The sequence below is a fragment of the Malania oleifera genome, chromosome 10 (assembly GCF_029873635.1).
Source record: "Malania oleifera isolate guangnan ecotype guangnan chromosome 10, ASM2987363v1, whole genome shotgun sequence".
Taxonomy (NCBI): domain Eukaryota; kingdom Viridiplantae; phylum Streptophyta; class Magnoliopsida; order Santalales; family Ximeniaceae; genus Malania; species Malania oleifera.
The window spans coordinates 39973145-39990594 of NC_080426.1; the positions used below are offsets into that span (position 1 = coordinate 39973145).

General features: G+C 39.1%; 1 pseudogene; it reads left to right on the forward strand.

Annotated features, from left to right (window-relative positions):
* The first annotated feature begins 11428 nt into the window (after window positions 1-11428).
* LOC131166969 (histone H2AX-like) lies at window positions 11429-11883 on the forward strand (annotated as a pseudogene).
* Window positions 11884-17450: the final 5567 nt, after the last annotated feature.

A 17450-nucleotide genomic window follows, 5' to 3' on the forward strand; every position in this document is an offset into this window, starting at 1 on the left:
TCTTCTGCCGACTCTGAGCCGATCTAATCCTCTCCCGGATTAAACCTACCTTCTCAGACGCCTGCTGCACGAGTTCAAGTCCTAAAACATGACGTTCACCGACCTCATTCCAATACAAAGGAGATCGACACCTCCGACCATGCAAAGCCTCGAACGGTGCCATCCCTATACTAACTTGAAAGCTATTGTTATAGGCAAATTCCACTAGTGGCAAAAACTTAATCCAACTACCACTGAAGTCTAATACACAAGCCCATAACGTATCTTCCAATATCTGTATCGTCCTCTCCGACTGTCCACCAGTCTAGGGGTGGAACAATGTACTGAAAGTAAGCTTCGTCCCCAATGCCTCTTGTAAGCTCATCCAAAATCGAGAAGTAAACCTCAAATCCCGATCTAAAACAATTGACACCGGTACTCCGTGCATTTTCACAACCTCATGCACATACAAATCGGCTAACCTATTCAAAGGATAACCAACCTTAATCGATATGAAATGAGCAGATTTCGTCAATCTATCCACGATCACCCAAATAGCATTCTGCTCGTGAAGCGCTGGTGGCAATTTGGTCATAAAATCCATGGAAATATACTCCCATTTCCACACCGGAATAGGCAAAGGCTGCAACGGCCCTGCCAGCCTCTAATGTTCGGCTTTCACTTGCTAACACGTCAGACATTGCTCCATGAATTAAGCAATCTGCCTCTTCATACCAAACCACCAGAAGGACTCGCGCAAATCCTGATTCATCTTTGTACTACTTGGATGTACCATATACAAAGAACGATGCACTTCCTCCAAAATTGTCCTTCTGATTTCGTCGTCATTCGAAACACACAGCCTGGTCCCAAACCTCAACACACCCCTATTAGAGATGTTAAACTCTATAGCCAGTCCCTGTTGTACCTTCTCCCTAACCTCTATCAACTCTGCATCACTAATCTGCGCAGCCTTTATACGCTCAAACAAAGTCAGCTGGACCACCAAACTAGCATGATAAGCCTGATGATCACCAACTACCAACTCTATACCCAAGCTCTCCAAATCTCATCTAGTATGACGCTGAGTTACAACCACAGATACAGCCGCAGGCTCCGACTTCCGAATCAACGCATCAGCCACCACATTGGCTTTCCCAGAGTGATAATTGATCGTCCAATCGTAGTCCTTAATCAACTTAAGCCACCATCTCTGCCTCATGTTCAACTCCTTCTGTGTGAAGAAATACCTGAGGCTCTTATGGTCAGTAAAGATCTCACACTGCATACCATACAAATAGTGTCGCCAGATCTTCAGTGCGTATACAACAACAGCTAACTCCAAATCGTGCGTAGGGTAATTCTTCTCGTATTCTTTCTATTGTCGAGAAGCATAAGCTACTACCTTACCTTGCTGCATAAGCACACACCCTAGACCTTTCAAAGAAGCGTCACTATAAATCACCAACCACCATCTCCCGAAGGAATGGTCAACACTAGAGTAGTAACCAACCAGTGCTTTAATTCCTGAAAACACTGCTCGCAATCACTAGTCCAGTCAAACTACACCCCCTCTTTGATCAATCGAGTCAAAGGCCCAGACAGTTTAGAGAACCCCTCTACGAACCGACGATAATAACCCGCCAGTCCTAGAAAACTCCGAACCTCCTGCACATTCTTCGGCCTCACCTAGTCAACCATAGCTTCAATCTTGCTAGGATCATCCCCCGTAACCACATGGCCTAAGAACGCAATCTGACTCAACCAGAATTCACACTTCTTCAGTTTAGCATACAACTTCTTTTCCCACAGAATCTGTAATACTAACCTCAAATGTTCCACGTGCTTTTCCATACTCCTCGAGTATACCAGAATGTCGTCAATGAATACCACCACGAACCGATCTAGGTATTTATGGAAAACTCTGTTCATAAGGTCCATAAATACCACCAAAGCATTCGTCAACCCAAAAGGCATGACTAAAAACTCGTAGTGGCCATATCTAGTTCAGAAAGCCATCTTCACCACATCCTCAGCTCTAACTCTTACCTGATGATATTCTGACTGCAAGTCGATCTTCGAAAAGACTCGCATCCCCTGCAACTGGTCAAAAAGATCATCGATACGAGGTAAAGGATAGCGATTTTTCACAGTTACCTTGTTAATCTCACGGTAATCAATGCACATCCGCATCGACCCGTCCTTCTTCTTCACAAACAATACGGGAGCTCCCAGGGCGAAACACTAGGTCGAATGAAGTAATTCCTGCAATTGCTCCTTCAACTCTCGAAGTTCCACTAGAGCCATCTGGTACAGAGCTTTAAAGATTGGTGCCTTGCCAAGCAGCAACTCTATCGCAAACTCCACCTCACGATCCGGAGGTAAACTAGGTAAATCATCTGGAAACACATACAGGAACTCGCTGACTACCCGAATATCCTCGAGTCTCAACTCATCCCACGGCGGTTCCTTCATACAAGCTAGGTACTCCTGACATCCATCCAAGAGTAGCCTCCTCGCATGCAATGCCGATAGAATCTGTGGCGTCAAACGCACACACGATCCCACGAATTCATATTCCTGCTTCCCAAGAGGTCCAAACACCACTACCTTCCTACGATAGTTGATCACAGCGTAACTAGAGAACAACAAATCCGTCCCCAGAATAACTTCGAACCCCAACATGTCGTATACAACAAGATTCGCCGGTAGCAGCTTCCCCTGAATTACCACTGGACAGTCTTTCAACATCTTCCTATAAAAAGATACACTCCTAGATGGCATAGTAACAAATAACACCTCATTCATAACTTAGGTCTCAACCCCACATCGTTGCACAAAACTCACAGATACAAAAGAATGGGTTGCACCAGAATCAAATAAAACAGAAGCCTTATTCAAAAGCAAAAATAAGGTACCTGTCACCACGTTCTCTGTATGCTCAGCGTCCGCTAAAGTAAGAGAGTATACTCTGGATGGAGCTGTATTCATCTGAACGATTCACCGAGGTATCTGATTGCTCCCTCAGTTCCTAGTGGATGCAGGCACGTCTCGCTTCAGTGCACGACAATCACGAGCCATGTGACCTGGTTGGCCACAGTTGTAGCAGTTACCCTCAAAAGATCGGCACTCACCCTCGTGTCGTCTCTGGCATCTGACACAACGATCCCTAGTTTGGCTCCCCTGGGAACTCTGGCGCTTAATATTCTGACGATAACCCAAGCCCTTGTTCCTCTTCTTCCATGATCCCTAACAAGATCCTATCTGAGAACCATAAGGTACTGTCCTCTTTCTTGATTCTTGATCCACCTCATTCTCTCTGATACTGGTCTCAATCACCGTGGCTTTATCCACCAACAGCGAGAACTCGCAAATCTTAAGCATACCCACCAGTCTGCGGATATCCTTCCTCAAGCTCTTCTCAAACCTCCGAGTCTTCTCATACTCGCTCGAGATCAAACAAGGTGCAAACAGAGACAGCTCTATGTACCTAGCCGCATACCCCTGCACCATTATACCCTCCTGAGTCAGAGTAGAAAACTCATCTGCCTTTGCATCATGTACTGAAGCCGAGAAGTATCTGTCGAAGAACACCTCCTTGAAACAGCTCCATGACATCTCCTCAGAACCGCCCCTCTGCTTTTCCAGCAGATTCACTGCAGTCCACCACCGACCCGCCTCCCCAGATAGCTGGAAGCTGGCATAAAGAACTCGCTGCCTATCCGTGCAGTACAGGATCTCCAAGATCCTCTCAGTCTTTTCCACCCAATCCTCTACCATCGTCGGGTTAGGTCCTCCAGAGAACGTCGGAGGATGCATGCGTGTGAACCTTTCAATGGTGCACCCCGCAGCAATAGGAGAGCACTCGCGTCTCCTCACACTCCACCCGATCTCCCGTAATACCTGCCTCGTCAAACCTTGAAGCATAGAGGGAGACTCATCACTCGCAGTCTCCTCGGAGCCACTTCCCAGGTCATTATCCTTGGGCTCCATTCTGCAACATAATAGGAATCTAGCAGTATCCCTACAACACATACAGTTAACATAATGATCTACACTAATCGTGTTAACTACTCCCTGCCAGGTCCAGGTCTGTCCTATCACACCGACACAAAAGTCATTAATAATCTACCCTACTTTTACTAGAATTGTCATCCCAGGAAACACACGGAATACCATCGACAATTCTTGGTCTAGCAACCGAACAATCATCAACCAACTCTACCCATATCCAACATCCTATACTCTGATATGTACTCACAGCTAAGCCTAACCAAATCTACAAAACCTAACAACCTGGTTAGCTCTGATACCAAGTTGTCATGCCCTGAACTCGAAAATGGGACCCAAGGGTGAAAAAGTAATCTAACCTGTCCCTGTATCATACAAAACATCCAAAGATACAGGACAAAGGATGAGGGTCCAACCCCGTGGGGTTCCTAGGCAGCCTAATCACATCCAAACATAACAGAATATACGCATTGGAAAAAGGTATTTCTATATATATATAGTACCATACTAGAGTCTATACAATAGCAGAATCAAGGTTCCATAAAAAATGTACAACTGGGTGCCCAACACATCTCAAAACGAAAACCCACCAAACACAATCCTAGCACTTACCCAAGCGCTAACCGTAGTACACCGACCACTACGCTCCCTACACCAAGATGCTAGTTCTGGTTACTCAAAGGACCTGTAAAAATGTACGTACAATAGGGGTGAGACACCTCTCAGTAAAGAAGAACTCAGGTTATATCAGTGTGTGGCATTTGACTGTTATCATGATGCAACATACACGCAGTTAAATGCAGTCTAGTACTAATTTTACAAAGTGCATACACGCACACGCACGCATACGCACACCCACGATCTACCCAGTGTCGTCACACCCCTCGGCCTGAAGCCGGTCCGCGACAATTCAGCATTGGCCCATAGCCAACCCACGAAGCACGGCGCCACCGGCACATGGCTAGTCTCAGACTCACATGGCATCGTACCGGCGCTAACTAGTGGATCCACACCCTTCGATGATCAGCCGGTATAGGCTCACGCCCTCGAATATAGAGCCGAATACTCTTGCCTACATGGCAGGCGATAAACACACGCCCTCGAATATAGAGTCGGACACCCTCAGTACCTGGAACAAGTTCTGAACCCTATTCCTACTAGTAATTTAACCAATCACACACACATGCATGTTCATATAACCAAACAAACCACACCCATTTGGTAATCTAAAATCATGGTTTTCCAAACAAATACAGTCTAAACAAGTCAGGGCCGGTCATCCCAATAACAAAGTATAAATCAACATATACGCTCGATTTTCAACAAAACCAGAAATGCAACCCGTCGCCTCCTTTTTCCCAAAACTGTAATCATGAAAAACCCATAGTTTTTCCCATTAAATTCCCCCAAATGAGTAACCAAAACACACATAGGACCGTAAACTACAGTTCTACCGAGTCCAATTTCAAAAATAACCAATATAAACATAGTTCCCCTTACCTTTTCCCCAAATAACAAATCCTGAACTCCAAGGCCCCTAAACAACGAACTGAGTTCCAAAACCTACAATCAACAGTATAGAATATACTCACAACACTATTCTCTATAAAACTACCGGATCAGAATTTAAAACTGAGTCTTACCTCGATTTTACGTCAAAACCCAAAAATCTCCGAAACAATATTAGGATCCATAGAAATTGTAGAGAATCCTTCCACAATCCTCATGGTAACTTCAAATTTATGATTCTAACGACGATCAGCGAAGAAATCTAAAGAGAGGAAGTGTAGGGAGAGTTCTAGAAAGAGAGAGAGATAGGATTTGAGTTTCTTAATGGTTAAGCAATGAAAAAAATGATATTTATAGCCCTTTGACCCAGGAAAACTCATCGACGAAATGGTGTCCTCGTCGACGAGGCTTTATAGTCTTCTCGTCGCCGAGACTATGGATTCGTTGACGAATCCTAATATCACTGGTTTCCCAAAACTCATCGGCTTCTCCTCGTCAACGAGCCTCTAAACTTCATCGACGAGAGATGCATGGCCTTCATCAACGAACTCTGGCTTCATCGACGAAGCCTATTCAAATTCCAATTTTACCCCTCTCTCATTTATTTAACCAATTTATCGTAGTTCGGGTTCTTACACTGCAGTTGAACAAGAAAATGGATTTAATGTTGTTTATCAGGAAATATGCTTTCAGATCAGGTTTTATAGTTGAAATATTATTCATATTTGTGTGGCATGAGTATAATTTTCATGGAATTATGTTATATCAAAATATTATAATTTCCCCATAATAAGTATGTTTTTCTCAATTTTCAGGAAAATTATTAAACAGTATAGAAACTATGTTTTACAGGTATTATATAAAACAGTACAAGAATTCCATGTTCAGTATATTATGATACGCCGGTGTAGATGCCGTGATTTTCATGTTATGATATGCTGACACAGATGTCGTTATTCATGCTGGCTCAAATGCCGTTATTATGTATGATATGCAATATTTCATGAAATATTAACATGTCAGATATTATTATGATTATGAAACAGTCATGTAGAAGTATATGAAACATACATATGTTATTAGAATCCGGATGTCTTAGTTTAGTTTCACGATGCACGGTACCTAGTTATTATATTAAGTGTATTGAAACTAAACTGCACAATAGTCATCTCCTATTTTGTAATCATTTATATCTCTTCCATAATATTTAGTACTTGAAACATCTAATATGAAACTTGAAACTAGGTACATCATAATGATGTATCACTTTGTAATGAAAAATATCACCATTGAGCCAATTGCAAAACAATCACAAGAAATAGTATTAAGGAGATCTCAAAGAGTAAGGAAACCATCTATTTCTGATGATTATCTAATATATATGCAAGAGGCTGATTATGATTTAGGAACATGTAAGGATCTAGTTACGTTTTCACAAGCCATTAAAAGTGATGATTTTTAAAAGTGGATCAATGCCATAAATGATGAGTTGAAATCTATGGAACAAAATAAAGTCTGAGACATCGTTGATTTTCCTGAAGGGTTTAACATAGTGGTCTTTAAGACCAAACACGACTATAATGGCAACATTGAATGATATAAAGGTAGACTTGTGGTAAAGGGTTTCACTCAGAGGGAAGGTATTGATTCTAAAGAGACGTATTTTCCTATGTCTGAAAAGGACTCTCTTAGAATCATAATGGCTTTAGTGGCTCATTTTGATTTAGAGTTGCACCAAATGGATGTGAAAACTACTTTTTTAAATGGGAATTTAGATGAAGAGGTATATATGGATCTTCCCGAAGGTTTGACGATTGAACGAAAGCAGCATATGGTTTGAAAATTAAAGAAATCAATATATGAACTTTAACAAGCTTCCAGGCAATGGTATTTTAAGTTTCATGATACCATCATGACTTTTGGTTTTAAGGAAGATGCCGTTAATCGGTGTATATACCTAAAGGTCAGTGGGAGCAAGTTTATCTTTCTGATTCTATATGTTAATGATATTTTACTTGCCAATAATGATCTTGGCTTATTAAAGGATACCAAGAGATTTCTTTTGATGAACTTTGAAATGAAAGATATGAGTAAGGCAATTTATGATATTGGAATTGAAATATTCCGGGACAGATAACTTGGACTGTTAAGGTTGTCTTATAAAGGATATATCAATAAAGTTTTAGAAAGATTTCATATGACTAATTGTAAACCAACTCCTACTCCTATTTGTAAAGGGGACTAGTTCAGTGCAAAGGATTATCCACAGAATGAATTAGAAAAGAAAAGTATGAAAAATATTCTTTTTGCGTCTATTGTTGGGAGTTTGATGTATGTGTAGACTTGTACGAGACCAGATATTATTTTTGCAGTTGGGATGCTCGGGAGGTACCAAAGTAATCCCGGAATAGAGCACTAGAAAGCTACAAAGAAAGTCTTGAGGTACTTAAAAGGAACCAGACATTGTATGTTCACATATACGAGAACAGATCAGTTGGAGGTGGTTGGAGACTCTTACTCAGATTTTTCTAGATGCGTTGATTGTCGAAAGTCAACGTATGGTTATTTGTTCCTATAAGATGAAGGAGCAATATCACGGACGAGCTCCAAACAGACTATCATAGCAGCATCTACTATGGAAGCTGAATTTGTGGCGTGCTTTGAGGCCACGATTTAAGCTTTGTGGTTGTGGAACTTTATCTCAGGACTTGGGATTGTCGACAGTATAGCCAAGCCACTGAGAATTTATTGTGATAATTCCACAACAGTCTTTTTCTCCAAAAACGAAAAATACTCTAATGGCGCTAAGCATAGGGAGTTCAAGTATTTGGTCGTTAAGGAGGAAGCTCGGAAACAAACAGTGCTTATAAAACATATAAAAATTGAGCTCATGATAGCAGATCCTTTAACGAAGGGATTGACACCAAAGGCATTTAAAGAACATGCTGATCACATAGGTCTTTGTTGTAATCCTTGATGTATGACAGTGGATCTTTATAGTTTGTTCTATAGCATGTATAATGATATCAATAAAAGTGTTTTTAAACATTATTTATGTTCACCATCAATCACGTGATTATAGAGATGATTTACTGTTAAATAGATATGGTCCCTGACAAAGGCATTACAGGGACAATATGGTAACTTCCTATTATGGATCATGGTTAAGTAGTTTATTAGTATTGTCGTACATAGAAGGGAAGATGCCGCTCTAATGATATTTACCGCCATGACTCATGCTAATGGGTTGCTTAATTATGATATTATGGTAATCTCATTGAAAAGTATAACCCAACTAATGTTTTGTACACATTATGGTTATTTTTTAATCCATATTAATATCATTCATATGGGTCAAGTGGGAGAATGTAGGATTTATATCCCAAAGGATATGTCCCACATGAATGATATGGATCTCACATGAAGGGTATATGTCCCATATAATAAGGATATGAATGGTTATAAGGGTTAACTAAAGGGTTAGTATATTTAATATGATAAATTAATAGTGGAAGTTTGAAGAAATTTCTATACATAAATTAGCTACTATTGTGGGGAGTAGCTGAAAAGGTATGCTAACATTAGGCTAAAGAAAGAAAATAGAGCTAAGAGAGAAAGAAAGGAAAAACTCAAAAGAGTTAGTTGTATTGTAACTTCTTATATGTTCTAACTGTATGTGATGTTAGCTGCAAAGAAAAGATAGGAAGAAATGAATTGTCCTCTTTTTGCCTCTATTTCTTTAATAATCGGGAGATTCGATAGATCTGGTGAAGGAAGAAAAATGGGAGAAACAATTTCTTTGATTTTTCCGGGTGTTCTTCTTGATAGGTTTGATATTGCTGATTTTGGTATGTAAAGTTTATAGTTTATGATTTGTTTATTTTTCTGCATAAAATTATTAACGTGAAGTTCATGATAATCGAAGATCGGTTGGCTGTTATTCATAAGAAAAAAAAATTTTCTTTCATGTCTCTCTTGCCCTTGTTCCTCCATCTCCGCACCGGTGTTAAGTCGAACCAGCAAATCCCCATCCCATCACCATCGCAGCCACGATCACACCATATCACGCCCAGCCCGGGCGACGCTCCAACGAGGAGCTCACACGCATAGCAGCAGAACACACACAGCAGCCCCGGCATTAACGATGCTACCAGATAGCCGCGAACTCTATTCGCGACCAATTCCATCAGACCTCTGCCAACAGACTCTCCTCCATCATCAAACCACCATTCGTTGTTGTCGCTCACACCGTCGTTCATGCTCCTCACCTTCGACATCTCCCTTGTCTCACTCTCTCGTCGGCAAACACCACCATTATTATCACCATTGCCGCCTCCACCCTCAGCATCTCCCATCTCTCCATCTTCGGCCACCCAGCATCACCAGTTTCGGCGACAACTCGTGGTTAGCTCCTCACATGCATGCCACACTCTCACACATGCATGTGTTGGTTGTTTTCTATTTCCTTTTATTATCATTACTTGCTTAGTATTGTTTTATAGTGTTTATGATTTTTCTTTTTATTTATTATTTATTGTTATAAATTATTTTTTTATTATTGCCATGAAATATATGTGTTTAAATTTTTATTTACTTCAATAGTTAATATTCATATTTTCTTGTTGTTATTGTTGTATTGTAATTAATATTCGTGTTGTATGATCTCTAATGCTAGAATATTTGTTTTAAATGTTGATCTTCATTATAACATATTTGTTGTATTTATTGCCAAATGATTATTATTATTATTGTTGAATTTTTGCCGTTTTAATATTTAAAGTTTGAACTTTTGTTGTTATTGTTGTAAATATTAAATGATATGGTAGGATTTTTATCATATGATGTACTTATTCAATATCTAATGTTTAAGGGTTTTCGTAATTATCGTTTAATACTCATATTGTAAGGAATGTTTTTGCTCACTTCTTCATCCCAAAGAAATTCAAAAACAAAAACCTCCCAAGTTTCCTTCAAAATATATTTTTCCTTACTTAGAAAAATCCTACAAATTTTAAAAGACCTAGGAGCTATTTTTGTAAAAACATATTTTTCCGTTTTTCCATCCTTATGATTGTAACAAAAAAGGTACGGGCTTTTTAAGCCTTACCCCCAGTTCTGATGGAATATATATATATATATATATATATATATATTGTACATTTTTGTGTGATTTATTTCTTTACATGTGCATTTCATGAATTCACGAAAGGGAGTAATTTTAAAGACTTATTAAATTTAATTGGTGAGATAATTTTCAATTAATTAGGTATCATTTTTAGAATGGATGCGTCAGAGATGCTAATACCTTCCCCTTGCGTAACCGAACTCTCGATCCCTACTTTGGTAACACAGACCAATTCTACCCTTAATTGGGTAGTAACCAAGTGTTATAACTACACTAAAAGGTTAGTAATGACTTCATTATAACATTTTGCCCGAAAATTCAAAATTTATTTTTATTTCGCCACCCCGGGGCACCCTCACTCACAGGACGTCGCGACAATGTACATGAGTTGCTTCTATACATACACATACGCGCGCGTGCACACACACATAGATATATATATATATATATATATATATATATATATATATATATATATATATATAGAGGCGAGCATAATTCAGGGAAACCCAAATTAACTGATTTAACCAACATAAATTGGTCAGTTCGGTTCGGATAAAAAAATCGGTTCGGTCAGTTCGGTTAAGCTTCACCAAAATTCGGTGAATCGGTTTTCGGTTCGGTGAATAGGAAATAAAAATTCGATTAACCGATTAACCAATTTAATAATTAATTAAATTTAAAATATAAATTAATATATGTTAAATAATTAAGCTTCACCACCATCATTCGACACTGCTCCCTCCAAATTTCTGTTTAATTTTGATTCTCTATCAACTTCGAATCTCTCCGAACCAGACAGCCATGGATGTCCAAGCTTCATCCAAGGGTGGCCGAGGCCGAACCAAGTCTTCCAAGACCGTCTCAAGGTCTCAGAAAGCCGGTCTACAGTTTCCCGTCGGCCGAGTCGCCCGGTACCTGAAAGTCTGAAACTCGGTCGGTACGCTCAGAGGGTCGGCTCCGGTTCGCCCGTCTACCTCTCCGCGGTTCTCGAATACCTCGCTGCTGAGGTTTTGGAGCTCGCTGGGAACGCTGCGAGGGACAATAAGAAGACCAGGATTGTTCCGAGGCACATACAGCTAGCAGTGAGGAATGATGACGAGTTTAGCAAGCTTTTGGGGTCGGTTACGATTGCAAATGGTGGAGTTTTGCCGAACATTCATCAGAATCTGTTGCCGAAGAAGCATGGGAAGGGAAAGGGCGAGATTGGAACCGTATCTCAGGAGTTTTAGGGGTTTTGCGTTAGGTTTTCTGGCAAGATAGGCAATAGGGATAGGGGCTTTCCCGATCTTGTTCGTTTGTGTTGAACCATGACGTTAATAGCATATGATGAAGTTGGGTTTTGACATGTAAATCTTCGCATTTCGGAAACATCCAGTTTTCTTTTCAGATCAGAACACTCTGTTTTGAGTTCTGTAATGGGTTTCCCTGAGCTCTTTTAATGGAACATGGATTTTTTTTTCCCTCGGCAAGGGAAAAAAAAAATGTTTTACCTAAAATTTTTTTTTAATAATTAGTTTTAAATATTTTCAGTTAAATTCGGTCGGTGAGGTTCGGTTAATACCCCTTCTTCGGTCGATTTGATTAATAGAAATGATTAATCGAAATTTTAAATTAATTCAGTTAATTAATCGAATTTCATTGAACCGACCGTTTGCTCACCCCTATATATATATATATATATATATATATATATATATATAAAACGATGTGTGTGCTCTGTGTTTAGATATTTGTTTTTATTAAAAATTAAAATCAGAAGTTAAAAAAAACCAAAGGATATGGGACTGGTCAGACTGGAGGATTTTATAGTTGCAAGGACCGAGGTAACAACATTTATGTTATAGTAATGATAAATAGAAAATAAAGATAAAAAAAATGACCTAAGATATTTAACTAACTATTGCATATTTGATTTTTGTTTTAGAATGATTTTGAAGTAAGTAGAAGGAGTTAATTTTGAGGCTTCACCGGACTCCACACTCCAGATCGCCTTCGCCTTCGCCTTCACGGTTTTAAGGGTTGAAGCTTCACCAGTAATCACCGAAGAGTTTTCCACTTTGGCTGTTTGTTGTTCGCAACCTCGTGTCTTCGTCGATCTTCGTCTACTGCACAGTAGGCCTACAACTACCCCCGCTCAACAAAGGCGGCAGACCGCCAGTCGCCTGATCGCAGTGCCGCAGCCACCGCACCACTTATTCCGATGAAGAGGTGTGTCTCGTGACCTTTAAAATTTGATTTCAACTCATATATTTTGAATTTAGGGATTTATTTTGTAAATTAATGATTGTTTGTGTCTTTCCAGTTTGATTTTTTAAAAATAATAAGAATACTAATAAAATAATATTAGTATATATAACCTAATATAACCTAAATCTACTACATAGCCCAAAACATATTCGCAACCACAAAAAATGTTCCAAAACCACAAACCAGATTTTCAACTCAAACTATGAACCTGACTTTCTCGTCGTGCACACTTGGTTTTCATCCTTACCCTTCATGGGCTCCCTCTAGTGACCCTTGTTCCCTTCTATCTCACAAATAATATCAGATCAGGGTTTCAAATATGTTAAGTAAGATAAATCAAACAAACACAATAGGATATTTCAATGTATAAAGTACAATGGAGTTGTTTGAAAGACTAACTTTTTGAGAAAAGAATTTTGCACACAAAATCTAGGTTTAGATAACTTGTAATAATAATGCAAGAACCAAAAACCCTCAAAGTCTTTCCACACTAGATTTATCAAATGAAATCGGTGGAAGAACTTTATAGGTTATACTCTCAAGTAAAATCAATTAATCAATATATCAAGAAAGAGTATTAGCTAGAGAAGTTTAAGTACAATAGCCTTAAAGAAATACTCACAATACTTAGAGAAAGAGAATGAGGAGTATATGAGTGTTTGCAAGAAATATTTGGCTAATATAGGGTTTTTAGTGTTTTGAGAGTTGAGAGAATTTTTACCCTAATCAAGTTTGTTAATTAAGACAAATGAACTGGTATATATAGGCAAGGAGGATTTTTTTGACCGTTGGGGATACAATGGGTATAATTAGAATTGTTTAAAATATCATTAAGAAAAATAACCTAGTTTACCCTATTTAAAAATCAGTAAAAATTATTTTAACCTGCAAGGTTCGAGTGCCCGGCCTGAGGTTCAAGTGGCCGAACAAACACAGTCAAAAATTCAATTTTAAGAGGTTCAGGTGCCCGAGTTGAGGACCGGTTGGCTGAAACAAAGTCAGTAGTCAAATGTCCGAGGTTCCGGTGCCCGAAGCTGAGTTCGGTTAACCGAACCAGGCAGTTCGGTCGCCCGAGTTGAGGACCGGTTGGCTGAAACAAAGTCAGTAGTCAAATGTTCGAGGTTCCGGTGCCAGAAGCTGAGTTTGGTTAACCGAACCAGGCAGTTCGGTCGCCCGAGCCTCTATTTAAACGTAAACATACGGTCGCCCGAGTAGTTGAAAAGTGCTCTGAAGAGCATTCAGGTGCCCGAGGAAGATACGTTCAAAAGAGGTTCGGTCGCCCGAAGCTAAGTCAACATGTTGACTTGTTCGGTCGCTCGAGCCGCTTTACACGGCATTGGTTCAGTCGCTCGAACCCTCTCAACCTTTTCAATTTTCAATCCAATTTTAACCAATTGTAATTCCCTTGATATGAAGATGATAATAGGGACTTTTTGTACATTTGTTTAGAGACCTAAGGACTTTCTATCCTAACGGGAAAAATCCCTAAGGTCTATGTAGGTACCTAAAGTCCAACTATGGTCGTTTTGAGCATACCTACCTACCATGCATGATGCAAATTATTACAAGTCATACACGCACACAGTTCATAATAAATTACATTCCAGAATGAAGGGATAATCAAGTGAATACAAAATACAACATATATATCTTCATTCTTTGGCATGAACACCTCACGCCATCATGATATGTCTTTCAGTCCTAAAGTGCGCACAAGATGAACCTGCATGCAATTCTCAGTACAACCATAAGTACCAAGAGTATTTGTCATAATCAAAACTGGGTGTGACCAACAAGGTCAACACTCTCTAAACAATCTACTAGAGCATTACCTTATTTAAGCTAGCTTATTTCTAAGGAGATATCAAACGAAGAAAATGATAAATTGGTCAAAGATCTTTCGGAAATGGAGCTTAAAATAGCTCTAAATTCTATCCCAAAAGATAGTAGTCCAGGATCTGATGGTTTTGGTTTAGGATTTTAAAAATCTTGTTGGGACTTTGTTAAAGATGATTTGTTCCAAGTTGCCAAGGAATTTTTTAGTGTAGTGCCTCTCCCCAGATTTTTCACTTCTTCTTGTTTTGTTAATATCCCTAAAATGAAGGATCCAAGAAGCTTTGAAAAGTTTAGACCAATTACCATGTGTTTTGTCGCCTACAAATTTTTTTTCAAAGATTATTGTAGGTCGATTGACGTGATGTCTGAATAGAATTATCTTTCCAGAGCAAGGAGCTTTTCTCCCCAGTAGAAGTATTTTTGAAAATATCACTCTAGCGCAGAAAATGGTTCACTCAATAAAAAGAAAGAGTAAAGTGGGAAATGTAGTATTACAAGTGGATATGGCAAAGGTTTATGATCGGGTTGGCTAGAGATTTTTTATTTGGGTCTTGAAGGGTTTTGGCTTTTCTAGTCAAGTTTGTAACTTAATAGAAAAATGTATTAAGATCCCATGGTTTTCAATCATGATGAATGGTACGTATAGGGGTTTTTTCAAGTTCCAACGGGGCCTTCGGCAAGGTGATCCACTATCTCCATATTTATTTATTTTGATGAAAGAGATTCTTTCTAGATTATTAAAAATAAATAAATTGAGGAAGGCATGATTTGAAATTTTTATCTTCCAAAGGAAGCTCCTTTAATTACCCATTTATTATATGTAGATGACTTGCTTGTCTTTGCTAAAGGAGAAATGAGATCTTTAAAGATACTTTTGAAGACAGTGGATTTGTATAAAAGTTGGTTTGGCCAATTAATCAACAAGGAAAAATCAGCTCTCTTTTTGTCCAATAAGATCAACATTTCCAAAACAAGGGGGCTATTTCGATTGATAGGTTTTGCGGAAGAAAAATTTCCAACAATGTACCTTGGGGCACCTTTGATTTCTGGATGCCTTACAGCTAGAATGCTTGAACATCGGGTCTCAAAAATTTGAAATAAGGTGGCGAGTTGGAAGATGAGGTTGCTGTCTCAAGGAGGTCGTCTCATCCTTATTCGACATGTTTTATCATGCATGGTGACACATACGCTAGTGGTTCTCCAGTTCCTTTGGTGGTGATCAGAAATATTAATTTCATTCTCTCTTCTTTTCTCTAGAGGGGGAGAGTAATGGTAGGGCGAAAATGAAATGATGTGCTTGGTCAAAGGTTTGTAAACCCTTAGATGAAGGGGGTGGTGGCGTAAAGGACCTTAATGACGTTCAAAGATCTATTCACATGAGGTTTGCTTGGAGACTTATGACGTTAGATAATCTTAAGACCCACTTCTTTAAGTCTAAATATGTTAAATCAGGTCACATGGCTTTAAATAATTCTACTCCTGTGGGCTCTCGGTTTTGGAAGACAATCTTAAAGGTTTTTCTAGAGGTTTATGAGAATCTTTATGTGAAGGTTAGAGAAGGAAAAACTTATTTTTGGTTTGACAAGTGGTTGAGTAGTGGTCCCCTTGTTGAGTGTTCTTACACGGTTCATCATCCTGAGTTAAAGATTCAAGATGGCTGGGAGTATGAGAATTGGGATACTGATATGCTAAAAGAATTGGTAGGGGTTTCCAAAACGAATGAGATTTTTTTATCATCTATAAAGAACAAAGCGGGGTCTGATGTGTTTATTTGGAAGCTTTCCATAAATGGAAAATCTTCAATCGCCTCGGCTTGGGAGGTGATAAGAATTAAAGAAGAGTAGTGCCCATGGATAAAGTGGGTCTGGCTTAAACTACTTCCTAAGAAAATATTGTTGTGTATGTGGAAAGTCATGTTCTAATGTCTTCGTGTAGATGGGAGAGTGCAGAACTAGGATTTGATATGGTCTCATGCTGCAACTGTTGTGTGGATAAAAAAGAGGAGTCTCTCGATCATGTTCAGAGTTCGGGATCCATCGCAAGTATGGTATGAAAAAGAGCATCGTCTATCTTGGGGATTCTAAATTTTGATGCTAAACTATGGAGGGTGAAAATTAGTAGATGGTTTACATGTGCCAAAAATCAACCCCAAAAGTTACAATCATTGGTTCGTTACCTACTATAATTTCTTGGAGACTATGGCTTGGATGTTGTAAAGCCCGCATGAAAGATAAGTATGATTCGGGGAATGCAGTTTGGTTATCTGTGAGGTTTTGGCTCGAAAAAATTGCAGAATGTGTGAAGGGTTCTCTACCCTCTATAGATAAGAATTTATTGGAAGAGTTTCAAGTTAAAATAAAAATTCCGAAGTTTAGAACTCCTCGAAAAGTAGTCTGAGAAAAGCCTCCAATAGGTTGGTTGAAGTTAAATGTATTTATGGTTCTTGTAGAGGAAATTCGGGTTCTTGTGGTAGTGGTGGTGTAGAGACCCAAAGAATAATATTATTTAAATAAAGATGAGGGAGATAAATGGAAACAAAAACAAAAGGAGGCAGTAGACGAATACAGGGGTTCGCCAACGAGTGCATAAGGAAACTCGTCGACGAATACAGGGGTTCGTCGACGATTGCATAAGGAAATTTGTCGACGAAGATATGTCTCGTCGATGAGAAAATACCGAGAGACGGATTTGGGCTACTCTGAATTTCGTCAATGAATACAGGGGTTCGTCGACGAATTTA